The sequence below is a fragment of the Marmota monax genome, unplaced genomic scaffold, assembly GCF_021218885.2.
Source record: "Marmota monax isolate L192 unplaced genomic scaffold, Marmota_monax_Labrador192_F-V1.1 WCK01_AAM20220418_F8-fsc00271, whole genome shotgun sequence".
Lineage (NCBI taxonomy): Eukaryota > Metazoa > Chordata > Mammalia > Rodentia > Sciuridae > Marmota > Marmota monax.
In genome coordinates this window covers 1,687-28,775 of record NW_026694659.1, presented here as the reverse complement: position 1 = coordinate 28,775, position 27,089 = coordinate 1,687, and the positions used below count along the sequence as shown (strand labels likewise).

Here is a 27,089-nt window from a genome sequence, read left to right as displayed (position 1 = left end):
GCAAATTTCCTTATTTTTGAGTAATGTTTTTTTGGGTTTTTTAAATTTTTGCCTGAATTTTCCTCTCTGTTTTGTTAATACTTTACTGGTCTATCTTTTCTTTATTTGGCTTTTAATCTTTCTGGGTGCTTTAGATATGTCTGTTATAATGAGTATTAGCTGAATTTTGTTTTGTTTCTAAAAGAGCAATTAAGGCCTTAACTGTAGAATTTAACCCACTTATTTACTGTGATGAATACTTATTTATTTTACTGTATATTGAACTCAGGACCCCAAACAAGCTATGGACATGCTCTACAACTGAGCTATGCTACAGTCACAGCCCCTATTTCTAACATAACATTTGGGACTTTTGACTTGCCCTATTTCACTTATTTCTTTCTCACCCTCTTCTTTCTTTTGGACCCTTTTGATTTTCAGTGCTCAATGATTCTTTCCCCTCTACTTCTTTTCAAGGTCTAGATTAGTATTTGATACTATACTCCACAACAGTTGCAGGTAACCAATAGCCAGTCTTAGTTTTCTTCAGGAAGTACACATGTGCCTTGAATTCCCTCTCCAAATTTTATGCTATGGTAGTTTGGCATTTTATATCTAGTCTGTTTTATTCCCCCCACAAACTGTCTTTGCTTCACTGGGGCAAAGGGCAGATAGCACAGATAATAAATGATCGGGTTGGGGAAGATGGGGGCTAATTTAAGAAGAAATAAAATGCTAATACTTCCAGAACACTTCCTCCTCCTCAAAACCTGTTGCCAAGGTTACCAGCCTCCAGGCAACTGTTCTTCCCAGCAAGGAGATGTTAATGAGTACCCCCTGGGCATCTTCTTTCTTGCCTTTGTGGGCATATGGGGAGAGGTACCCCCTGGATGGCTCCTTTCCCAATGTTCAGTCACCTTTTGGCAGGATGGGAAGAGGGGACAGGAGAAGAAAAGAAACCTAAAATCATTCTCTTGGGTATGAGCTCTGGATCTCCTTATTTCCAGAGGAGTCTCTCTCTTTTTTCTCTCTCTATTCTATCCTTTAAGTAAACCTTTTTTTAAATTTTTTCTTTGTTCTTGATTGTTCATTTTTTATTGATTGTCATTGTCTTTGCCCTGGCATTTCTCAGATGTTTAATCTTCAGTGAGGACCGGAACAAGGACCTGATCCTGACTTTTAAGACCAGTTTCAATCTTAGCTGATCCAGAGGCTGCACTGTGCACTGGTGCTTGACAGATGCTCTCTGTTTCCCAACAGGCCTGGGAGAGCTGAGATGGGAGTCATCTTGAAGCAACCCCACTACAGCTGCTGCTGAGGAGCTGGGAGATCACAGCAAACACTGCCACACTGTCCTGGCAGGTGCCTTTAGGTTGGTTTGAGGTGGAGGAGGAACAAAGCACCAAGCAACCCTCGCAGAAAGAACCACCAATCAGGCACTGACAGAGCCGCCTGTCAATCAGCAGGGTCTACAGACCAATCCTGGATCTTAGCAAGCTCCTCCGACCAACTCTAGTAGGACAAGGGACTCTAAAAACCCCTTTTCCTGTCCAAGCCCTCCCTTCCTGCCCTGAGCCCAATAAAAGTTCCAGTTGAGCCACACACTCTTCTCCCCAGACCTGCCCTGTTGGTCTGGAGGGTCTCACCTGGGAGCAAAATCTCAATAAAGCCTTGTTCAGCAGCTTTTTTTTTTTTTTTTGCCATTATATATGAGCTCTCTTATTTTTTTTTGCATCACAATTCTTAATATATCTTTGTACTACAACTTATCATATCTGTTTGTATATAAAGTATGTTGACACCAAATTCACATCTTCATACATGTATTTTGTATAATGATGACCGTCTCCTTCCACTATCCTTGCTATTCCCCTTTTCCCTCCCTTTCCCTCCCACCCCTATTCCCTATCTAGAGGTAATTTTCCACCCATGCTCTCCCTCCCTACCCCACTTTGAGTCACCCCGCTTATATCAGAGAAAACATTCGGCATTTGTTTTTTTGGGATTGGCTAACTTCACCTAGCATAATCTTCTCTAATGCCATCCATTTCCCTGCAAATGCCATGATCTTATTCTTTTTTAGTGCTAAGTAATATTCCATTGTGTATAAATGCCACATTTTTTTTATCCATTCATCCACTGAAGGACATCTAGGTTGGCTCCACAGTTTAGCTATTGTGAATTGTATTGCTATTAACATTGATGTGGCTGTGTCCCTGTAGTAAGCTGTTTTTAGGTCCTTTGGGTATAGTCCGAGAAGAGGAATAGCCGGGTCAAATGGTGGTTCCATTCCCAGCTTTCCAAGGAATCTCCATTCTGCTTTCCAAATTGGCTGTACTAATTTGAAGAGACCCAGAATAGCTAAAGCAATTCTAAGCAGGAAGAGTGAAACAGGTGGTATCGCTATACCAGACCTTAAACTATACTACAGAGCAATAGTAACAAAAACAGCATGGTACTGGCACCAAATCAGCAGCCTTTTAAATCTGCCTTTTTTTGGTCACCACTGCCTGACCTTACAGTGCCTACATATCACGTAGCCTAGGAAGTACATAGCAGAAGGTGAGTGAAACAGGCACAGAGAAGATTGTACCCTGGGGGATTTGAGTTGGAAAAGTGAAAGGGAGCCCTACTCACTTTTTCTGTGAGTCTGTCAGCTCATATAACAAGCTCAAGTGAGTCTGGAATCTGAACAGGTGGGTGTGAATATAATCAGGGACTAGCCTGTGATGGCTGGTCCCCAGCAGCAGAATGTGTGGAGGATTGGCTCTCTTGTCCTCAGTGAATTCCTGGGAGGTTTCTGAGATCTAGACCCCCAATAGAGATCTGTAACTGCCAGGCCCTAGGGGTGTGTTGTTTAATCTCTCCAGAGGAGACACCCCCCAACCAAGCTCCTGAGGCCTGATTAAACTAAAGCCCACCTTACTCATAGAACTCTACAGTAGGCCCACCCTGGGAATGCACTGATCTGTCTGTGAGGACAAAACTCCACCTGATAGTAATTCCCATCCCATCCTACCTCATGCTGATAAGAAGGGAAGTGAGACTTATTTCAACCAGATTCAGTCTGAGGCTACTCCAACTGACAGATCAGAGAGCAACATCAAAAGAGAAAGAGGTTAACAACCCCCAGACCTTACTTTGGTTCTCAGTAAATAGCTCAAAAAGAAACAGAAAGAAAAAGAGTTGGACATAGGCAGTGACCATCCATTCTCATTGACTATTCTGATCACATCAGTGGAGATGATTCTCTCATTTTTCATTAAGAATAATTTCCTTTCAGGCTGGGGTTGTGGCTCAGTGGTAGAACACTTGCCTAGCACGTGCGAGCCCTGGGATTGGTCCTCAGCACCACATATAAATAAATAAATAAAATAAAGGTATTGTGTTTAACTATAACTAAAAAATAAATAAATAAAAGAATAATTTCCTTTACCTTCATTCCTTTCTTCTTTGCTGTCTGTGTGTGTTCTTGCTGTGCTGACTGGGTTAGGGACATATATACTTATTTGTTTCTTTTTTCATTTTTACCATTTTTAAATGTACCTATTATTTCTTGCCTTGTCCTTTGAGGATAAGGGGGGGTTGGTTTGTATGCTTTGGGGTTTTGTCTTGTTTAGATTTCATTTGTTTGTTTTATGGCTCTTTCTCTCTTTTCTTCCCCTGCTAACAGCCTAATTCTATTGTTCTTGTTCTCTCTCTCTCTCTCACTCACTCTCTCTCTGTCTCTCTCACTCACTCACTCACTCACTCTCCCCCTTCACTTTGTTTCTATTTGTCTTTTTCTTCCTTGCAACCATCACCTGCTACATCTCTTCTGCCTTGTTTCTGTTCATTTTTTGAAACTGCAAATTATTTTCTATCTTCCTAACATTTTCTTTTCTCTTAGTTAACTATATTTTAACCATCTTTTAGAACTGATTTATATAACTCCTTCCCCAACCATTAGTGTCAATACAATTATTACTGCTGTGGATTACATAATTGACACCTGATGTTTGCTTTAAAGTCAGATCTAGTTCATGGTTGTTGTCTTTACTGTTGACAATTGCTGACTCTGCCATCCTTGGTTTGTGTTTGTGTGTGTGTGTGTGTGGGGGGGTAATTAGTGTTGTAGCTGTCATAGTAGGGACTGGCTATTTATTTTAATGCTATATATCATTCACATTGGTTGTTGCTATTGTTACTTTTGCTCTATTCTGTGAGGTGCTGGGAACCTCACAGGGCAGTACAAGTTCACAGAGTAGAAATTCTGATACTGAATTCAATTGAATCAAAAGACAGTGCACCTTGCTCCCTACACAAATTAATGACAATCTTCAGCATCCTTTAATACAAAGAATAGAAGAGACAGAGACCAAAACTAACAACCAGGCCCCAAGCAGAAACAACTATGGCTGAGCCCCCAGGTCCCACCTATGGACATCCATTGCTACAGCAAAAATACAGAAATAATGCAAAGGCTATGGATACCACACCTACTCAGAGGTCTCAATCTAGATCACTCTAGGATACTTTGGCAACTAAAGAATATACCCTAAAATGGCCCATAAGGGTGGAAGAGAAATACCATCCAAGAGAAGAATAAAACTCAACACAGAAATACAAGAAATATGAAAAACCAAGGTAACATGACACATCCTAAAGTTCATAATTCACCAGCACTGACCATGAAGATATTGAAGGTGATGAAATATCAGATAAGGTATTTAAAATAATCATTATAAAAATGACGAATGAATTCCAAGAGAACACAGAAAAATAACTGAATGCATTGAAAAAGTGAGTATGGGGTATGAATAAGAAATTCAATAAGGAGTTAGAAATATTTTAAAAGAACCAAATAGAAATATTGGAAATAAAAGTCACTATAAATCAAATAAAATGTTCAGTTGAAAGTCTAATAGAGTAGACCATGCTAAAGACAGATTCTCAAGAGTTAGAAGACAAAGTGGCCAGTCTTGAACATTCAGACAGCATAAAGAAAAAAGAAATAAGTAAGTACAATCAGAATATAAAATAACTCAGGGACAACATGAGGAAACCAAATTTAAAAATCACTGGCATGGAGAAGGGTTGTAAGATGCAGAATAAACAAACTGATAACCTATTCAGGGAAATAACAATAGAAAAATTTCCAAATCTTGAGAATAAGATGGACATCAAGATACAAGAGGCATTCAGAACCCCAAATAGACAAGATCTAAAAAGAACCTCTCCATGAAACATTACAATTAAAATACCTAGCGCACAGAACAAGGACAGAATTTTAAAAGCCTCAAGAGTAAAAAACAGGTCATATATAGAGGCAAGTCTATCAGAATCACTTCCAGCTTCTCAGCATGAACTCCAAAAGCCAAAGGACTTAGAATGATGTGTTCCAAGTCGTGAAAGAAAAGAATTGTCAACCAAGACTGCTATATCTAGCAAAGTTATCCTTCAAAATCGAAGGCAAAATAATAGCCTTCCAAGATAAGCAGAAACCAAAAGAATTCATGACAACTAAACCAGCACCACAGAACCTAATAAAATACTCCACACAGAAGAAATGAAAAACGAACCCTGGGGTTCAAAAATGAACAAAGCTAATTTGAAAAATAGCTAATAAATGAGAAACATGATCAAATTAAATATGATAAACAAATCAACACAGTAGGAATTAATAAATATCTCCCTGTAATTGTCTCAACTCTCCAATTAAGATAAGACATAGGATGGCAGAAATGGATTATAAAACAAGACTCAACTATACGATGTTTGCAAGAGATGCACCTTACAGGCAAAGACAACCACAGGTTGAAAGTGAAAACGTATAAACTGAAATACCATGCAAATGGAACCCCAAAACAAACAGGAGTTGCTACTCTGATATGTGACAAAGGAGACTTCAAACAAAAAAATCAGAAGAGACAAAGAATGTCATTTCATACCAGTAAGGGAACAATCTTACAAGAATTTCTATAGGCACATGATCAACCCAAACTGAGTCAGGAAGACATACACAATTTAAACAGATCAATGTCAAGCAAGGAAATAGAAGACACCATCAAAAGCCTACCAACCAAGAAAAGCCTGGGACCAGACAGATACACAGCTGAGTTTACAAGACCTACAAAAAAGAATTAATACCAATACTCCTCAAATTATTCCATGAAATAGAAAAGGAGAGAACTCTTCTAAACTAATTGTATGAGGCTAGTATCATCCTGATAGATGATACTAGGCACAGACACATCAAGGAAAGAAAATTTCAGACCAATATCCCTGATGAACATAGATACAAAAATTTTCAACAAATTCTGGCAAATCGCATACAAAAACATATTAAAAAAAATAGTGCGCCATGATCAAGTTGGGTTCATTACAGGAATGCAAGGATTCAACATACGGAAATCAATAAACATAATTCATTACATCAATAAACTTACAGGATCATTTGATTACATCAATTGATTCAGAGAAAGCATCTGACAAAATACAGCACCGTTTCACGTTCAAAACACTAGAAAATCTAGGGATACTAGGAACATTCTCAACATCATAAAAGCTATGAATAAGAAATTCAATAAGGAGTTAGAAATATTTTAAAAGAACCAAATAGAAATATTGGAAATAAAAGAATATAAAATAACTCAGGGAAAACATGAGGAAACCAAATTTAACAAGTAGCTAAACCCAAGGCCAGCTTTATTCTAAATGGAGAAAAACTGGAAGCATTCCCTTTAAAAACTGCAACAAGACAGGGATGCCCTCTTTTACCACTTCTACTCAACACAGTCCTTGAAACTCTAGCAAGACCAATTAGACAAAAGAAATTAAAGGGGCATGAATAGGAAAAGAACTCAAACTATCATTATTTGTAGACGACATGATTCTATACTTAGAGAATCCAAAAAACTCCACCACTAAACTTCTAGAATAAATGAATTCAGCAAAGTATCAGGATATAAAATCAAAACCCATAAATCAAAAGCATTTTTATACATCAGTGATGAATCCTCTGAAAGAGAAATTAGGAAAACTACCCCATTCACAATAGCTTCACAAAAAATAAAATATAAACAAATGAGGTTAAAGACCTCTACAAAGAAAACTACAGAACATTAAAGAAATAAATAGAAGAAGCCTTGAAAGATGAAAAGATCTCCCATGCTCCTGAGTAGGCAGAATTAACATTGTCAAAATGGCTATACTACCCAAAGCACTATACAGAGTCATTGCGATTCCAATTAAAATCCCAACGTCATTCCTTATAGAAATAGAAAAAGCATTCAAGAAATTTATTTGGAAAAATAAGAGACCCAGAATAGCCAAAGCAATCCTTAGCAAGAAAAGTGAAGCAGGAAGCATCACAATACCAGACCTTAAACTATACTACAGAGCTATAGTAACAAAATCAGCATCGGCACCAAAACAGACATGTAGACCAAGGGTACAGAATAGAGGACACAGAGGCAAACCCACATAAATATAGTCATCTCATACTAGACAAAGGCACCAAAAACAACAAATGGTGCTGGGAGAACTAAAAACCCATATGCAGCAAAATGAAACTAAACCCCCTCTCTCTCACCATGCACAAAACTCAGCTCAAAGTGGATCAAGGACCTAGGAATTAGCCCAGAGACCCTGCGCCTAACAGAGGAAGAACTAGGCCCAAATCTTCATCACATCAGATTAGGCCTCGATTTCCTTAACAAGACTCCTAAAGTGCAAGAAATAAAATCAAGAAATCAAGAAATGGGATGGATTCAAACTAAAAAGCTTCTTCTCAGCAAAAGAAACAATCATTGAAGTGAACAGAGAGCCTACATTTTGGGAGTAAATTTGTGCCATACGCATATCAGATAGAGCACATATCTCTAGGATATATAAAGAACTCAAAAAACTTAACACCCAAAAAACAAACAACACGATCAATATAAGGGCTAAGGAGCTGAACAGACACTACACAGAAGATACACAATCAACAAATATATGAAAAAGTGTTCAACATCTCTAGTAATTAGAGAAATGCAAATCAAAACTACTCTAAGATTTCATCTCATTCCTGTCAGAAAGGCAGTTACCAAGAATACAAACAACAGTAAGTATTGGTGAGGATGTGGGGGAAAAGGCACACTCATAAATTGCTGGTGGGACTGCAAATTGGTGCAACCAATATGGAAAACAGTATGTAGATTCCTTAGAAAACTTGGAATGGAACCACCATTTGACCCAGCTATCCCACTCCAGGGTCTAAACCCAAAGGACTTAAAATCAGCATACTATAGTAACGTAGGAGTATCAATGTTCATAGCAGCTCAATCCACAATAGCTAAACCGTGGAAGCAACCTAGATGCCCTTCAATAAATGAATGGATAAAGAAACTGTGATATATATATATATATATATATATATGTGTGTGTGTGTGTATGTGTATATATATACACACACACACATACACACACACAATGGAATATTACTCAACATTAAAAGAGAATAAAATCATGACATTTGCAGGTAAACGGATGAAGTTAGCATGAATATCATGCTAAGCAAAGTAAGCCAATCCCAAAAAACCAAAGGCCAAATGTTCTCTCTGATAAGTGGATGCTGATCCACAATGGGGTGGGGGGGGGGTGGGGAGCATGGTAAAGATGGAGGAACTGTGATTGGGCAAAGGGGGACAAGAGGGGGGAGGAGGGGGTATGAGCACAGGAAAGATGGTGGAATGAGATGGACATCATTACCCTAGGTATATATATGACTGCACATATGGTGTGACGCTATATCATGTACTACCAGAGAAATGAAAAAGTGTGCTGCAATTGTATAAATGAATCAAAATGCATTTTGCTGTCATATAGACCTAATGAGAATTTATTAATTTAAAAACAATAATGAGCTCTTTAAAATTAAACATTTAAATCACTAAATAGAAATTTCAGTACAGTGGTAGAAAAATCAGAAGCCAATGACATTTCTTAGAGAAAATGAAAATGAAATTCTATACAGCATTCCCAAAAGTCTTGTGGCATATTCTGCAGACTGTTTCCTTCAACCTCTAGGGTCAACTGTTTCTTCTTTGCCCGCCCTCTGAATAACACTATAAAACTAAAACTTAAGATCCCTGGTCTCCCAGATTGACAGGATGAAGATGCAGAAACAAGAAAAGAAGGGAAGTCTGTGTCCTCAGGACACCACTGGGAGACCAAACTAGCTCTAGGACTGCCCTCCTCTGGACATTTATGTGAAAGTATTCCAACAATAGAAACTATACTGCTTGACAAAACAAAATCAAAACACATGTAGAAAACTTCAGACTTCTATATCAACTTAGAGCCACACTCAAACAATAGAATAAAGGCATTATAAATACTAAACAAGGTAATAATTTACCTCCTACATACTGATTGCTAGGAAGCCACTGAAGGATGTGCTTTACTCACATGAGACAGACAAACCAGAAAGCAATGATGAGACACTATATCAAATGGGAGGAGGCAGGGGTGATGCAGGAAAGCAGTGGAGAAGTTTAGAAGAACATCACCAAAGGCCAGTTCACAGGAAATGGTGCGACAGACCTAGGAAACAAGCAGACCAAACAAGTGGATGAAAACAGGTGACAGAGGCTTCATGAGGCAGGAGACAGAGAAATGGAGAGAGAGAGAGGTCGTACGGAGGGATACAGTGATGCGACCACGGGTCTTATAACGGATACAGGTGGAAGATAAAGGCAAAAGGAAAGTTCAAGCAGCTCTGAAGCCAAAAGGCACAAGACCCAGTGGTGTTGTGGACTCACCCAGAGGAGGGGGTTTGGTCATTTTCAGTTTGAGAAGATGACAAGTGAAATGTGTAAGGATTTTTTCCCCAGGCAGGAGATAGAACGGTCAGATCTTGGTCAGTAGTCACATCTAGGGATGGAGATGTAGGTGCAGATTATATTATCTACAGGTCACTAAAGTTCTGAGCATGCTCAACTTCTCTGAGAGGGACAGGGAAGAATGGGAAAAAGACTTAAGATTTCCAGATTTCATGGAATGGCCATCTTTTATAACTTTCCTTAAGGACTCTTACTATATGTTTGGGTGTGCAACTTTGTGTCTTTAACATTTCAACTTGACTCCTCTATAATAAGGGAGATTGTGAGAGGAAGAGGGGAAAGAATGTTCATTTCACATAGAAAGACATTTAGAGGCCATTAACCTCGTTTTAATTTTTTTTACAGTTACCTGGAGTGGTAAAAACTTAATCAAGGGCAGAGAGGAAGCAGAAGAACAGAACAGAAGCCAGGTAGTCTCTAGTAAATTGACAGCCCTCAGGGAAATTCTATTTATCATATGATACTTCCCCTAAGCAAAGAAAAATTAAAGCAATATTCACAACTGTTTCATTACCATAATAATATCATCACTTTCTCCAGCAACAGTTTTAAGTTTTTAAATTTCTTTTTCCAATTATAAATAATTTTAAAAGATTTCAGTCCAGAAATGAAAAATACTAAATGGATAAACACATTCTAAAAAGACCCTCCAAAACCAATAAACTAGAACATGTTTAAGAAAGAGACACTTAGAGAAATATTAACTTGACCTATACAATGATATTACCTTCTCTTTTCCTTTTTTATTTATGGAATAAATAAAATAGTAGAAGAAATAAAATAGTAGAAGAAAATGGTATGATTAATCTCTATGTACCCATCATCTTGCTTTAGCAATTATCATCACATGGCCAACTCTGTTTCAGCCCAAATAGTAGTTACTTCCTCCTTCCTCTCTTTCCTCACTTATCCTCATTATAATTATTATTTCAAATTTGACACAGGGTGTCACTAAGTTGCCCAGGCTGTTCTCAAATTCCTAGGCTCAAGTGATCCTTCTTTGTCAGTCTCCAGAGTGACTGGGACTCCAGGAATGCAAAGCTGTGCCCGGTCACCCTGATAACACCCTTTCTGTAACAGAATCATTTGCTTCTTAGCAAACTTGATGATCTCTTTCTTGGGCAATGTTTCTGGCTGAAAGATGTCACCAACTTGTCTGGTGTGGAGGCACATGCCTGTAATCCCAGCTGCTCAGGAGGACCAGGCAGGAGGATCATGAGTTCAAAACCAGTCTCAGCAACTTAGGGAGGCCCTAAGCATCTTAGCAAGAGCCTGTCCCTAAACAAAACATAAAAAAGGACTGGGGATGTGGTGGTTAAGTGCCCCTGGATTCAATCCCAACTACCAAAAAAAAAAAAAAAAAAAGGTAGAGGGGTCACCATCCTGTTCTCATTTCCGTTTCCAGTGTGCCACAAAAAGAAGCATAACGTCTAATAAAAATTAAAAAATTCTTGAATAAATCTTGAAATTGACCAAACAACATACTTTTTTCCATATTTTAAAATCAGAAAATTCAACTTCAACTCACTATCAGTTATTTATTAAGCAAAAAGCTGTCCCCACCTCTTACACATACTGTTGTTACAAACTGACATTTTCTAGGTTTTGATTTAACTATACAATGAGGGGTTAAAACTAATGCTACTTAAAATTCCTTAGAGCTGTAAAATTCATTCCATTCCAAGGTGAACAAAAGTCTCTGGCCACGTGAAAATTCAAGCACAATTACAACAAGAAGATGCATCAGGAGGAAACATTTCAGCTTTAACTAAAAAAAAAAAAAAAAAAACTGGCTTCACCACATTTGAAAATTACTTAGCTCCTGTGGACTACTTTCTCCTTTGTCAAATGAGACAAACAACAGTACTATCTCATGGTTACCATGAAGACTAAATGAAATGCTTAGGCAAGTGCCATAAACTTAGCATGCAATCATTACTTTTGAGTAATAAACCACTACCATTTGGAGTCACTGAATGCTACATTTTGATTGCATGGGGCCATAACAATGATCTGATTCCCTTCTCTTGTTTCTAATTTAATACAGTAACCAGAGCCCGCAGGATGGTCCCTTGATCCCTACCTTAAGTCACTGCTCTTTCCACTGCACCGACATATAAATCTTCATAAATTAGACTGCTTCAGTTAATGCTTGAAAAATTGTAGGATTTCTTGACAGTGTTAACCAGGACCAGGAAGAAAACAAGAAGGGGTTTGTAAATCAGGAAGTAAAGGAAGAAAGAGAAAGAAAAAAACAGGATACAGACGTGTGACTGAGTCAGTGAGACCTGAAATACCTGGGCGGGTCCCTCTTTTAAACCGCCTCCTGCTCCCCAGGTCACACTGCGCTCCTCCGTCGCCCTCCCCTCTCCAGGGGGCTGCGGGTCAGGCCACCTCTTCTCCCCTGAGGTCCGCGGCGCAGGCCACTCGGCTGAGGCCCCCGCATCCTGACCAGGACCCTGCAAGTCAAACCCCACCCAGCTGTGAACAGCAGCTCCGCTGAGGAGAGCCCTCAGGTGAGAACGGGGACAGCGGGCTCGGGCGGTGGGCGCTGTGGGGACCGCCCGGGCGGCTCCAGGGCACAGGCAGCCCGGACCGAGGCTCCCAGGCGGCGGCAGCGTCCTCCCGGGTCCCAGCCTCGTGTGGGCGCCTAGACCGGGGCCGCTCCCGGCCAGCGCCCCTTCTCCGCTCCTGGACCCCGCGAGCCGGACCCGCCACCCTGGGCCCGCAGCCCCGCAGCCCCGCCTCCGGGCGCTACTTCCGGCTCCTCCCCCTCGGAGCTCCGCGCGACCAGGCTCCAAGTTCGCGCCCCGGCATAGGCCCCGCCCCCGTCTCCCTGGCGACGGCTCCGCTGCGCTTCCGGGTCCACCTCTGCAGGCGGAGGGCCGGACCCTAGGCGCCCCGCCTGCCCGGCTGTCAGCTCAGCTGGTGACCTAGGGTAGGACAGCAACTAACTAGTCTCCTCACCTGTCCCCAACTTCCTAGGTGTGAGGCCTGCGGCTGCCCCTCGTGGCCCTGGGACCGTGTGGACTCGCCCGGATGCTGGGCTTTCCCCTGGGAAATGGCTCCTCAGCCAGGGTGATGGGACTGCTGCCCAGGAGGACAGGGGCCCTGGGAAGGCGCCTGCCACTCTCCTTGCTGTGAGGTGACCACTTCCAAGGGCCTCCTGGACAGCCAGCTGCTGGCGAGGGCTTTCCTGGGCATATGTTGTGGGTCTGCCCCAGCCTCAGGTTGGAAGTGGGACCTTCCTTCAAGCAGGCAGGACACTCAGGGTAGCACTGCCCTGTGGTGGCCCTGTGCAGTCAGGGATGTGGTAGAAAACAGACTCTCCCAGGGTGTTGGGACTAAGCACCTAAGAGAAACGACACCAAAAGAAAGCCAAGGACCCTCGCTTCCCAGGCTCCCCATGAGGTTGGCCTTGGAGTCCCTGGAGCTGCTGCTGTGCCCTGATGGGCCCCCCAGTTCCCCAAGCAGCCTTCCTGCTGAAGTGCTGAGGAGTTTGCTGTCACCCTGACCTTCCATTAGTGTTCCCCATACAATCCCATAACTAAGGTAACCTGCAAAGATAACTGAGTTCCCTGTAGTTTGAAGTGGCCAAAGGATGCAAAGAGCAGCACATGGTATGGATCAAATAGATAGTAGCCGATTCTATTAGGTAAAGAAAATGTCAACTTAAGAGAATGACTACTGGAGACATTAGGGTGCCCTCTCTCATCCACTCTTCCTCTTCTACAGTAGCACCCCCTAGTGTTTGGCTGCAGTTGGTTCAAAGGTAACAGATGCCATAAGGTGTACAGTCAGTGAGGTTGGGGACTTCTGTTTAGTTAAAGATAACATTTCTTTCATTTGATGTGATTAAACAAACACAGAAGCTCGGATTGCTGCTGTCAGAATTTGCCACTACAGTAGAAGGCAGGCTGAGAACAAATTGCTAAGAGGAAAAAGGAAGGACCAAGACCACCACGGAGGAGTCCAGGTCCACTGACGATCAGTGAGTCTAATTCATTTTGGTAAGTGAGTCAGTTAGCATTGGGATTTGCTGTTTCATGTAATAGTGTAAATAACTGGGAAAGAACAGTTTTACACTTTGAAAAAAAATGATCTCTTAACAGTGAGACTAAGAAGATGCTTATAAAGCTGCACATTGTACACCTTCCCTATAGAACTAGGAAAAAAATCTCAATTATTTAGAAAATTAACTCCTAAAAGCCACCAAAATTTTTTAATATTTTTATAACAGAAAGTACTATAAAAGAAGAGTGGATAAATGTTTTGGCAGACTGTATTCAAAGCCTAAGATGGAAAGTGAAATTTCTCCTATCTTATCTCTACCTGTAAGTTGCCCTTCATTTAGCAAGAAACCCGTGGACACTTAATTGAATCTATTAAGTAATTCATGTAGAAAAATACCAAAGGACCAGAACTGAAGGGCACTAGTGATTTCTTTCCAGGTTTTGAGAAATGTTAGAACTGAAACATCAGAGATGTGTTTTTTCTATTAATAAAAAGGATGTTCTGTCATTTTTCTCTTCCAGTGTGGTATCTGGGTATTGTTTTTATGTCATGTCTCTTCAGGTTTCTTTATTTGGAACATTTCTTCAGTCTTTCTTGGTCTTTTATATAATTAATATCAAAAGTTTAGTCCTCCCTTTTTTTTTCAATTGTCCTACAGTAAAATGGACATTCCTTTTGGCTTATAGTTCTTTGGGTTTCAATATACATTGAGACTCATGAAACCAGCACCACAATATGGTTACAGAAAAAGTTCTGTTAGCCCTCAAATTCCTCCATTACTACTCTGCTATAGCCACACACCTGTCCCATGCCTAATCTTAGCATGCATGATCTCTTCTTCATCACTATAGTTTGGAACTCTTGGGAACCTCATATAAATGGACACAGACTTCTTCTCTTACACCTCCCTCACCCTGCCTTATTGTGTATTAGTATCCAAATATCAATTTGAGACTGGATTTTTTCCTTGACATAATGCCTTTAAGATCCATCCAAACTGTTGCCTTTATCAATAATTTTTTTTCTTATTGCTGAGTAGTTAGTATTTATTGTATGGATTATCACAATTGGTTCATTCAACAATAGTAAGACTTTTGGGTTTGTTTCTAGTTTGGGGTGATTATGAAGAGATCCAGCTAAGCATTCATGTACAAGTTTTTGTGTGAAGATAAGTTCTGAATTCTGTAGGATAAATAGCTAAGGGTAAGATTTGCTGGATTCTACGGTGGGTATATGTTTGACTGTTGAAGAAACTGCCAAACTGTTCATCCTTGTCATTACCCATGATGCAACTGGGAGGAGATGATCTCTTCCTGGGGAGAGTTGCATTTAATTAACCATTGCCTGAGTAGGATGTACAAACTAGGAGATGAAGGAGGCAATCAACAGCCTATTTGAGTTTATTTTTAAAAAATATTTGTTCTTTTTAGATATACATGATAGTAGAATGTATTTTGACATGTTACACGTACATGGAATATAACTTATTCTAAGTTGGATCCAATTCTTATGGTTGAACATGATGTGGAGGTACACTGGTCATGTATTCACATTTGAACATAGGAAAATTATGTCTGATTCCTTCTACTATCTTTCGTATACCCATTCACCCTTCCTTCTCTTCATTCCCCTCTGTTTAATCCAATGAACTTCTTTTCTTACATCTCCCCCACCCCACCTTATTGTGTGTTAGCATCCAAATATCACAAAGAGCATTCTGTCTTTGGTTTTTGGGATTGGCTTATTTTGCTCAGCATGATAGTCTCCAGTTTCATCCATTTTTTGGCAAAGGCCATAATTTTATTCTTCTGTATGGCTGATTAGTATTCCATTGTTTATATATACCACACTTTCTTTATCCATTCATCTGTTGAAGGGTACCTAGGTTGGTTCCATAACTTAGCTACTGTGAATTGAGCTGTTATAAACACTGATGTGGCTGTAATATGTTTAAGTCCTTTGGATATACACTAAGGAGTGAGATAATTGGGTCAAATGGTGATTCAATTCCAAGTTTTCTGGAGAATCTCCATACTACTTTCCATAGTGATTGCACCAATTTGTGGTCCACCAGCAATGGATCAGTAAACCTTTTTCCCCATATCCTTTCCAATATTTATTGTTACTTGTATTCTTGATAGTGGATATTCTGACTGGAGTGAGATGGAATCTCAGTATCATTTTCATTGTTATTTCTCTAATTGCTAGAGTGTTGAATATTTATTTCTTCTTCTGCAGAGTGTCTGCTCAGTTCCTTTGCCCATTTATTTTTATTTTTGTGTGTGTGTTAAGATTTTTGAGTTCTTTATATATCCTGGAGATTAGTGCTCTGTCTGAGGTGCAGGTGGCTCCATGTTCTTGATTGTTTCCTTTGGTGTGCAGAAGCTTTTTAGTTTGATACCATCCAACTTATTGATTCTTGATTTTACTTCTTGTGCTTTAGGAGTCCTGCTGAGGAAGTTGGTTCCTAGGCTCCTAGGAGCATTGGGCCTATGTTTTCTTCTAGTAGGCACAGTGTCTGGTCTAATACCTAAGTCCTTGATCCACTTTAAGTTGAGTTTTGTTCAGGGCTCTCACCTTCATTCTGCTGCATATGGATTTCCAGTTTTCCCAGCATCACTTGTTGAAGAGGCTATCTGTTCTCCAGTGTTTGCTTATGGTGCCTTTGTCTAGTATGAGATAACTGTATTTATGTGTGTTTGTCTGTGTGTTTAATTTTGTTCCATTGGTCTTAATGTGTGTTTTTTTTGTGCCAATACCATGTCATTTTTGTTACGATAGCTCTGTGGTATAATTTAAGATCTGGTATTGTGATGCCTCCTGCTTCACTTTTCTCACAAAGGATTGCTTTAGCTATTCTGGGACTCCTTTTTTCCAAAATGAAAGTAATGGCTACCTTTTCTATTTCTATGAAGAACATAATTGGAATCTTTGTAGGAATTGCATTAAATCTGTATAACACTTTTGGTAGTTTGGCCATTTTGACAATATTGATTATGCCTATCCAAGAACATGGGAGATCTTTTCATCTTCTAAGGTCCTCTTTAATTTCTTTCTTTAGTTTTCTGTAGTTTTAATTATAGAGGTCTTTCACCTTATTTGTTAGACTCCCAAGTATTTCATTTTTTTGAGGCTGTTGTGAATGGCATAGATTTCCTACTTTTTCTGTCAGCCAATTAATCATTGGTGTGTAAGAATTCAATTGGTTTATGGGTGTTAAATTTATATCCTTCTTCTTGGACCTCCTGGATGAACAGGAGGACTATTCTCCCATAGGTTGCATTCGAGATTGGAGAACATGTATCAAACAGAAAGAAGAGTGTAAGGCTTCCCTGCAGGAAGGGAGAGCTGGACACACCATGGATCTGGGACTGATGCTGGTTCTTTGTCTAGAGACCTGCCCTGTCACAGCCTGTACAGCCAGTGGGACTTGGCTGGGGTGGACTGTATTGTGGAGACAGGAAATTAAACAGGAGCTATGGGAAACAGAGGCCAGGCTTCTGCCTGCCCACAGTGCCATGCCTTTCAGCCTGGGCACCCAGATGGACCTAGAGGATTTCCATAAGTCTCCAGCTGCTGTTGCCTTTTGTGCAGCTACACATGAGTGGCTTGAACCTGGAGCACTGTGCCCACTACCTGCAGGCCCAGCTTGAGGATGCGAAGTGCAGCAGGAAGAGGAGGACTGGGGTGGGTATACAAGGGTAAGGAGGGTACACAAGTGTAAATGAAAAAGGTCATGTTTTGGTCCCACTGGATGGAGTCTATAAGTCTAATGTTGCACTGGGAATAATGATAAGCCTTTTACCACTCAGGCAATGTTGTCGGTCTGAGAAGAGATCCTGTGTGGGCTTTGGGGCTAAAAACTTCTGGGCAGATAGAGTATTGACTGTTCTAGCAAAGCTCAGGGCAAGGCAGTCATGTTGGAATCATTTCTCCTCTAGCTGCAGCCTCAGTTCCAGAACAAGCTCTTAAAGCACCTGCAGAGCTACAGCCTTCTCCAGGAGGTGCTCTGGTGCCCAGTCAAGTGGCAGCACCAGCATCAGATCCAGAGCTTGTGTTCAACCCAGTATGTGTTTGGAAGCAAGAGGCAGTTCTAGAGCTGGCTTTAGTGTCAGCTTTGGAGTTCCAGGCAGCTCTTGCTCCACTGCTGAATTTAGCTCTGTCCCCAACTCTAGAGCTGAAGTCCATCCCATTACCAGTTCTGTCAGTAGAGCCTTGCCAGCCTTAACTTGTGCCACAGAGAAAGGGCTGAGAAAGGGAATGTGTTAACATTCCCTCCAGACCTGAGGGCAGAGAGCTTCCTGCTAATGGATGAAATGTCTTTGCATGCCTGGGCTTGGTGGTTGAACTTCCTTCTGGTATCTGCTGCCTAGACCTGCTGTTTCCTGCTGTAGAGCCCATGTTCCTGTCTCAACTCCATTTCACCACTGCAGTGAGTGATGCTGACTTCTGGGTGGTGATGAGTTCCAAAAGGAAAAGATATGTCTATGAGCTCTGAACAGGGCAGAGTGGGAAGTTAGAACAGCATCATGGGCAGTAAAATGATCGTGCTCTGTATGTCAGTGAGGCAGGTGTGCATTTGTACAACATAGAGGAAGAAGCAGGCAGAGGCAGGCAAGGCAACCAGAGTAGAGGCAGTATTTTGAGGGATAAAGGAGCTTAGAAGCAGGCCCTGTGCAAAAGTAAGGTTTCCTATTTGGTGGTAGACTGAGGGGACAATGTTGTCTCTGATTGCATCCTTGGCTAATCCAAAGAGCCAAGATAACTCAAAGTCTGGGTATAGTTTCCAGAAGCCCCATAGAGAGTGCTGTGAACCTGAAGTTTTGGGGATTCTGCTGATGTTGCCATCTCCACAGTTCTTGAAGTCGAATTCAGAGTCCTCAGCAGTGACGTCCAGCTCCACTGCATCTTTGAGCAACACCTCTTCAGAATTGTCCAGGCCTTTTCCCATGGCCACCAAAAACAACAGTGTCCAGTATTGCAGGTATCTCCACTAGCAGTACCTCACTGCCCATCTACAACAAGCAGCTGGGAGATAGCTGCATGGTTTACATCAACCTAGAAGAGCAGATTATGACGGAATACGAGATAATCCTGGTGAGCCTGACAGCAGGGGTTTCTCACAGGTGACCACACTGGAAAAGGCAGAAAACATATCCAACACCATGGACTAGTCCTGCCATCTTGAATTGGAGCTTCTGGAAGGTTAGGAGGGAATAAAGAAGGGAGAGGTCTGTGTTTAGGACTTGACCTGAGAGGAGGGAGAGCACCCGTATGCCCAGCTCCAGCTGTGAGTGGGCCTGCATGCTGTGGGGTTTGCCAGCCACAAGTGTAAGAGTACATGCTGGAGACAGATGAGGTCAGAGAAATATCTAGGGTGCAGGCTGCACTGTATGGGCCACAGACACCTACGAGCCATTCAGGAAGCCAGGAGTGTGAGTCTGCATATCCCTTGAATGGGTAGCTGAGAAAGTCTCTTTGTAGAATTTATATGGATGTGGAGTATACACCCTAATATTTCAGGTGTCCAGATGCAGAGGAGACATGTTCAGTTCTCCCCCTGCTGGTTCAGGTATCCCATTACACCCCAGCCACCACTGAGCCTCTAGTCTCTCATCTGCATGGTCTTGTTCCTCAGTTTGTTTTTTGCCCTGGCTGTAAGGACCAAAGCCTGCAACATTTCTGCCTGTGCCAAGTAAAGAATCAGCCTGCATCCTAGAGTAGAACTGGCATATAGTGGGTCACTGGTCTATTACTCTGATCTCAGTGGGCGTAGGAGGTATCTGTGCACAGACTCTTGAGTCCTTTTACCTTGAGTGAAAAGTGCCTCCAGACAGGTCAATGGCAATTACAGGCAGACTATTGTATGAGGATTGGGGTAGTAGCCCATGGGAAGAACCAATATGATTACAGGGAGCCCAGCCTTAGGTGGCAGGATAACAAGAGGTGCCTTTGTGTTCACAGCTGAGGTGTCTCCTGAATGTCTCTGACCACTGTTGTCTGGGCATAACCTCCAGGCCACATACCCTGATGACCTGTTTTTCATGCTGATCCAGGTGACCTTCCAGGATAGGGTTCCTGCTGATATGCAGGATTTGGACCAACACTGCTTAAAAAGGAATATTTGGAAAATTTGAGCTCCCATAAATCATCTCAGAGCATCAGAATAAGTGGGACAACGAGATGGTGGGGAGAAATGATCAACCAGCAGGCTCCAGACAATTTGCATCCCAAAAAAAGAAAGAAAGAGTGCCTTGGCCTAGAAAAAACAGCCAGAGTGTGTGGTGGGTCTTGTGCACAAAGGAAACTGCACTGAAGTGGGCCTAAAATATGCAGGTGCTCTGTGCTGTCCCAGGGGCTGCTGGACCTCCCTAACATGTGTCCTCCCCTGCATCAGTCACTCATTGCAAAGCTGACATCTATAATGGTCAAAGAAGAAAGCCTCCTTCAAGCAGCAGCATGCACCATGGTCACTGATAAAGATGATCTCTGACTAAGAAGGGAAAAAATGGGCTACAAATGGAATCACACTGATGTGAAAAAAGAGGGGGATGAGGAGGGAAAGGAGGCAAACAAGAGAGAGGAATACAAAAAGCACAAGAGTAGGTTTAATTATAACTGGAATAAGAATACAAATCAGAGGGATAATGATGAGGAGGAAGAGGAAGACATGAAAACATTTCTGTTCCTGAGGGCATACTCCTGCTCAGGTCATCCTCCATCCATGCCCAACATACTTCCAATTTTTATCACCTTCTAGGAGTGTATTCATCTATAAATGGATTAATCCACTGATTAGGTCAAGGTACTCACCATCAAACAATTTCCTGAAAGCACATGTTTCAGTATTCCTGCATTGTGAAGAAAGGTTCAGCACATGGGCCACTGGGGGCAAATTCTGACACAAACACTAGCAGTAGTTCTTTGGCAGGTCCAACCTGAACTGAGTCATTCTGGTGTTCAAGGGGCGTTTTCTTTGAAAGGTGTTAGTTTGGTTTAGTTCTTGTGCGCGGAGGAAGTCTTTGATAGTACTATAGCTGGATTGGAGGGCTCTACGGTCTGTGGATGGCCTGACATGGCAGAGGCTCTCAGATGTTGAGTGTGTCCTGTGGTGTACTACTTGAATGTCAACTACCACCTTTCTGCCACTCCCTCCCCAGAATGGGATCCCTGACAATGGAAACATCGTATGTGCCATAAACTCTCCAGTCAACCATTACTTCATCCTGGGAAAGTGATCCACCAGCAAGTGGGCCAAGATCAAGGAAGGAGGGTAAACACTGGTCTTATTGGCTCTTTTTTTCTGGTACTACTGTACATCCACAAAAGGAGGCAAGAAACCGCAGATTCCTATATGTTCTAGAAGCCCTATAGAGCAAACTGACAGGCTGGGGTGGCTTACAGTTTCTGGGTTTGCTGATGTTGCCATCCCCCACAGTTCTTGAAGTATCCTCTGCAATTACAGACAGCATCACCACAGCCTGGAGGAGAACCTTTTCTCCAAAAGGAGGACACAGGTTTATGGACAATAAATGCTTCATGAAGCCTAGTGTCCTAGGAGTCACTACTAGCAGATCCTCAAGGCCCTCTAAAACAAGCATTTGGGAGACAGATTCTTGGTTCATATTAGCTTAGAAGAGCAAAGCAGAAAAAACTGTAAGAGTGTCCTGATAAGACCAGTAGAAGGGAGGTCTCCTTATGCTTAACCCAGGGCAGGGAGCAAACACATATCAAATGCCATGGACTATCCATGCTCTTTAGAATTGGAGCTCCTGAATGGTCAGGAAGCATAGATGGAAACAAGGAAGAGAGAGGTCAGTGTTAAGGGATAGACCTGAGAGGAGGGAGAGCACCAGTATGTCTACCCCCATGTCTGGGGGAGTCTATGTTTGGTGGTAGCAGGCAGGCCAGAAGTCCAGGGGCAGGTATTGGTGGGAGATGAGAATAGGAAAGGACCTAGGCCCATCTACTGTATTGGATGGAGAATGCAGGTGCACATGGAGGACATTGGTATGAGGTTCTTTGTGTCCCTTGAATAAGGAACTGGGAGGGTCTCTGCAGAATTTATATGGATATGGTGTAAACTAAACCTCTAGGATCCCATTTTTAATGATCACCCTTGCTGAATGAGGTGCTCCAATACACCCCAGTCAGCACTGAGCCTCAGGAGGCCAGTTGCTCTCATGGCTATCATTGAGCACTCACACACACGATCTTGTCCTTGAGTCTGTTTTTGTCCTGGGAATCAGGATCAAAGCCTCTAGGGCTTCTGCCTGGGCTACACACAAATGCAGCCTGCATCTCAGAGTAGACTAGGGATATATAGGAGGACAGGGTCTATTCCTTCCATCTTGGTGGGAGAAGAGTGTGTCTGTACATAGGCTGTGTGGTCCTTTTATTCTGAGTGGAATGTGACTCTACACAAACAAGGCAATGGAAGCTACAAGCACAGTGTTGTATGAGAATTGGGCTCGTAGCCCATCAGAAGACCCCACGAGATTACCAGGAGACCACCCTCAGGCACTAGAGTGATGACATGGTATCCTTTTATTTAGAGCTGAGGTGACTCAAATGACCTGACCACTGTCCTTCAGGTAGCCACTGTCCTTCGGGTAGGCCCATTTCCTGAAGGCCTGTATCCTATGTTGATCCAGGACCTGCCATGATAGGGCTTCTGTAATCATATGCAGGACTCTGGACCAACACTTGCTAAAGGAGGAGAATTCAGAAGACCATGAGTAAGTGGTCTTACTCATGGCAGGGAGCAATGGTCTGGAAGTGGACTCAGGACAAATTGTAGTTCAAAATAGTAGTATCTGACCTAGAAGAACACTCAAACAGGGTGTGGTGGGCGTTGTGCACAGGAAAACCTGCACTGAGGCTGGAAAAACGGTTTACAGGTTCTATTATCTTCCCCAGTGGCTAATGCGACCCCCACCATGTGTTTTTCCCTGGACCTGAACAGGCGTTCCATGCTGGTATCAGTGAGGAGTAAGGAGGAAAGCTTCCTCTCAGGGTCAGGATGGCTCCATAGCCCACTGATAGGAATGGTTTTAGAGGAAGATGGGAACACAGGGACTAAGGATGAAATTGATACTTTTCTGGCCTGAAGCACAATATTTAAAGCATTGTGTATGACATTAAAACCACAGCCTGTGTGGAGTATTGTCAGTGTTCCAGCAAGCAAAACCAGGAATAAATTTTTAAAAAGTACAGGCTGGGCAACAGCCCGAATAGTCTATCTTTGGACAAATTCCCAAGTCCTCTGTGCCAGAGTCTGCTTCCCAATAAGTGATCAGAATAGTGAGATCATTATCCCTAACTAAAGTAATCTGAGGGATTTCTAAGCATGTATACCACAAAGCTGATCTATAAATAATACCATTGCTGTTTTCTTTTTTGAGAGTAAAACATCCATAGCAGCCATGATCCCAACCTGTCTGCACTGAAACACTCCACCCCTAGGAATTCTAGGGTAAATTATCTCATATATTAATCTACCAAGTTTGTTAGGTTAGTAGAGTCTTACAGAAGAGGAAGGCTGAAGCCTTGGTAGGCTAAGGAAATCATAGCAGAGATACACACATCCAGCCCAGCATTGACTGAGAACAGGCTGTAGGCCAGAGGAAGGCTGCAGGAAACAGGTGTTCAGAGGAAGGACTAGCTGAGTGTCTGAAACCCACTGGGGGTTGTGGCATCCCTGGGCCATAGCAAAATGCTGAAGTAAAGCAGTTACTCCCCTGGTCTTTGGAACCATTGTTCTCAGTAGGGTAGCATTTGTGATATGGCATCCATTCTAGGAAGCCTGGACCACATGGAGGCAGGCACCACCAATGGCAGGAGCATGGCTAAAATGTGGTATGTGTATTGGTTAGCCTTTTCTCACTGTGACAATACTTGAGGAAAATAACTTAGAAAAGAAATCATGGATTTTGGCTCTGGGTCTCATTGCTCTCCATTTGATTATGCACTGAATCTGTCTATAATGACATAAGTGTATGGCAGTGGAAAGTTACTCAGCCTCTTGCCAATCAGGGCATAGATTAGGAGAGAGAGAATGAGGGTGATAGAGGGAGGGAAAGAAAGATAGGAGGATGAGGAATACTACTAGGAGAATGAAGATTAAGGGGAGCCAACTGGGAAAATATACACCTACCAAAGGCCCTCTTCTGTGCAGGTCTTTCTTCAACCATGCCCAAACTAGCTGCAGTTCATACCACCTCCCAGTATTGTATTCATCTTGAATGAGTATTTCATGATAACATCAGAGCACTCACCATCGAATGCTTCCCCCAAAACTGACCTATGATCATTGCTGAATTGGGGACCAGTCACTCAACATTTGAGCCTTTTGCAGGAGATTCTGGATGCAAACCCTTGCAGTGTCCTATGGCAGATACAAGAGGAACTGAAATGTTCTGCCAAAGCAGCAGATATTATGTCTGTTGAAGTCATTTTTTCCTCAGGAAGAACTATTGAGGACATCTTTGTAGGTATTGGAGCTGAATTGGTGAACTCGCAGGTCTGTGGATCATGCCTTTCCTGACAGAGGCTCTCAGATGTTGGGAGTGTCCTGTGGTGCATCTGTTGAAAGCCACCTAATACCTGTATTCTCCTCTCTCCCCAGAGCTGAAGATTCCCCATGACGCAACTATCTTTTATTCCCTGAATCCTTGAGTCAAGTATGACTTTGTACTGAGGAAGAAGATCTTCCCAAGTAAGAAGAACAATGAGTGGATCCAGCCCAAACCTCCCCCTCATGATGCAACAGAGGCTCAAAATCACCACAGGAACCTTAAAAGAACATTTTGCAGCTCTCCGACTGGGTAGTACTGAAGCATCACATGATCGTTGGCATTTATTTCTTTAAATATGTGCTCCAAAATTTTGCAGTTACCCATCTATAATTTGCCAGTAGATCCTTGTTATTTATACCACTTAGTAAGACATTTATTATTATAGCAAAACTTTATTGTTTAGTTTTAGCATTTAAAATATAAATGTTTTCCTTTGTAATCTGTAATAATTTTAGCAGCAATTTCTAGAGGAAACAAACAAAAAGGAAGAAATGTTTCATTTGATCAACTAGAAATTTTATTAGGGTTATGGCAGATTATATATCTGAGTAAATTTTCCAGTGGGAGTAATTAAATACTGGATTTCATGGAACACATACACAAACCCATCCACCTACACCCCATGCACTTAGATTGCATGATTGAATAGATTCAATGTCTATGCTGAAATGTTTGGGAGAAGGGTTTCAAATTCTCAGATTTTGAAATGTTTTCAATTACATAAGTTACCTTGGGAATGAAACTCAATTCTAAACAAGAAATGCATGAGTACTTTACACACACCTTTACACATATCCTGAAGTTAGTATTATATGCAATATATTTAGTGCACCTGTATTCTGACTGTGACCATACTTGGAGGTCAGATGTGTAATTTTCTACTTGTAGCATCACAATGGGTCTCCAATGTTTTGATTTTGGAATATTGCAGATTTTTATTTTTTAGATAAGGAATGATATATACCATACATATGTCTTTTTATTTATACATGTAATGATAATGAATGTCATGCGTTTAGGAATCTGTAGACTGTAGAAAATGAATAAATGCCTACTGTTGCCTGGACTTGTCTGCAGAATCCTATAGAGTCTGAGCATCTAAAAACCTAGTCATTGAAGGATTTTTATGGCATGGAACAAATTTAAAGGGGTATTAAAGAATAGAACTATTTTTTTTTTCTGACTCATGGAGCAGGACTCACAGTTGTTCAAGATTTTATGGGTTACTAATCTTTGATAATTCTGTTATTTGTTAATATATTTAATGCAGTTAATTGTAGTTGAAAACTACCCATTTGAAATATATTAATTAGCATTGTTTCTGTAAATATAAACTGACTGTAAATATAAACCATTTTTGATAACTACAAGGAAGACAAGATTTCCAAATTTTCAAACTTGAAATTGGGCATTGTCCTTGAAACTGTTAGTCCCTGAGTTTGAATGAAGGAGTTAGAAAATTTTCAATTTTCCACAGTATATAAAAAATTACACACTTAAAATAATGTATATTTGCTTAAACTATCTACAAATTGGAATTTTGTAAGCAGTCATTCAATTTTTTTAATTGATAGACTACATGTTTATGAAAACTAGAAAGTGTTTTCATGGGATAAAATAGTATCAGTTAATTTATAATGTCTATATTCTTGTTTGATATCTTGCTCCATTTCAGTGTTACCAAGCTTAAATTCAAAATATCAATGAAACAAACACACTGTCTATAGAACAAACCCTGTTAAAGATTTCTTTAATATTTCTTATTTGTGATATGTTCTCTTATTTTAATCACCATTAAAGAATAATTAGTTATGCATTTTTACCATTATGTAATAAAAATTAAATGCACAATACCAGGAAAATGTGTTTACAAATTAAGCATTTGCATATATCAGTATAGTTAGCATAATGAAAAGACAGGTCTTTTCTAAATGGCTTCATTTTCATTAGCAGGCATTATTAGTGTGTATAGAAGTATTATATGCATATTTGTCCATCTTCATCTTTATGCTTTAAAAGTTCATGATATTAAGACATTTGTAGCATAATAAATAATGTACAACTTAGTCTTGTATTTACTCCTTTTCAATTCTTAGTCTTCCAATGAATGTATCATAATAATTTTTAGGTTTCTAATAACAAAATATCATAGTCATTAATTGGTTGGACATTATTTCTCAATAGAGCAAATCTTGTTTCTATAATAAGAATTTGGCCAAAAAAAATGAATTCAAAATTTATTTCAATATATTATTCTTCTGACACATAGCAAAAAATTTCTTAAGAAATGAAAATGGTTATTAACTACAAGTTATAATAATTTTGTATTTTCAGAATATTACTCTCTGAAAAAAGCATATACAAGAAGTATAAAGTGAGATGGAAGGCACGGCGCTCGGCACAGGTGGAAGGTGGAGCTGCGTGGTGCTTGGTGCAGAACACAGAGGCTTTGCTTGCGGGTCACCAGACCTAGCTCTGGACAAAGCACAAGGTCACCCCAGTATCCCCCACCTCACCAAATACCCTATGCGGGAAACAGACGGAATCCATCTTGGAAAACCTTACTCCCCATCTATCGGTGAGCGTGGCTACCAGCGTGGTTCTGTGGCTGATCAGGTACCTGGTTTCCAACTCCCCAACCCCAGCTGTGATA

The 27,089-nt window shown here is 41.1% G+C and overlaps 2 long non-coding RNA genes across 8 annotated transcripts in view; one reads left to right on the top strand and one right to left on the bottom strand.

The window, feature by feature from the left end:
- LOC124078482 (uncharacterized) overlaps positions 1-12,280 on the bottom strand; it is a 19,535-nt gene extending 7,255 nt beyond the window's left edge. Inside the window, exons 1-2 of the long non-coding RNA XR_006846911.2 lie at positions 12,143-12,280; positions 11,929-12,016 (exon numbers count right to left, since the gene is read on the bottom strand). This is a non-coding gene — a long non-coding RNA (uncharacterized LOC124078482). The remainder of the gene's footprint in view (positions 1-11,928; positions 12,017-12,142) is intronic.
- LOC124078483 (uncharacterized) lies at positions 12,224-27,089 on the top strand. Of its 7 annotated transcripts, none has more exons than XR_006846915.2 (4): positions 12,229-12,361; positions 12,831-12,990; positions 13,715-13,855; positions 24,487-26,502. It is a non-coding gene; the product is annotated as an uncharacterized LOC124078483 (long non-coding RNA). The 7 variants fall into 7 exon arrangements; XR_006846913.2 differs by having other exon boundaries at positions 12,831-13,054; XR_009224777.1 differs by lacking the exons at positions 12,229-12,361; positions 12,831-12,990 and adding exons at positions 12,622-12,783; positions 17,117-21,132.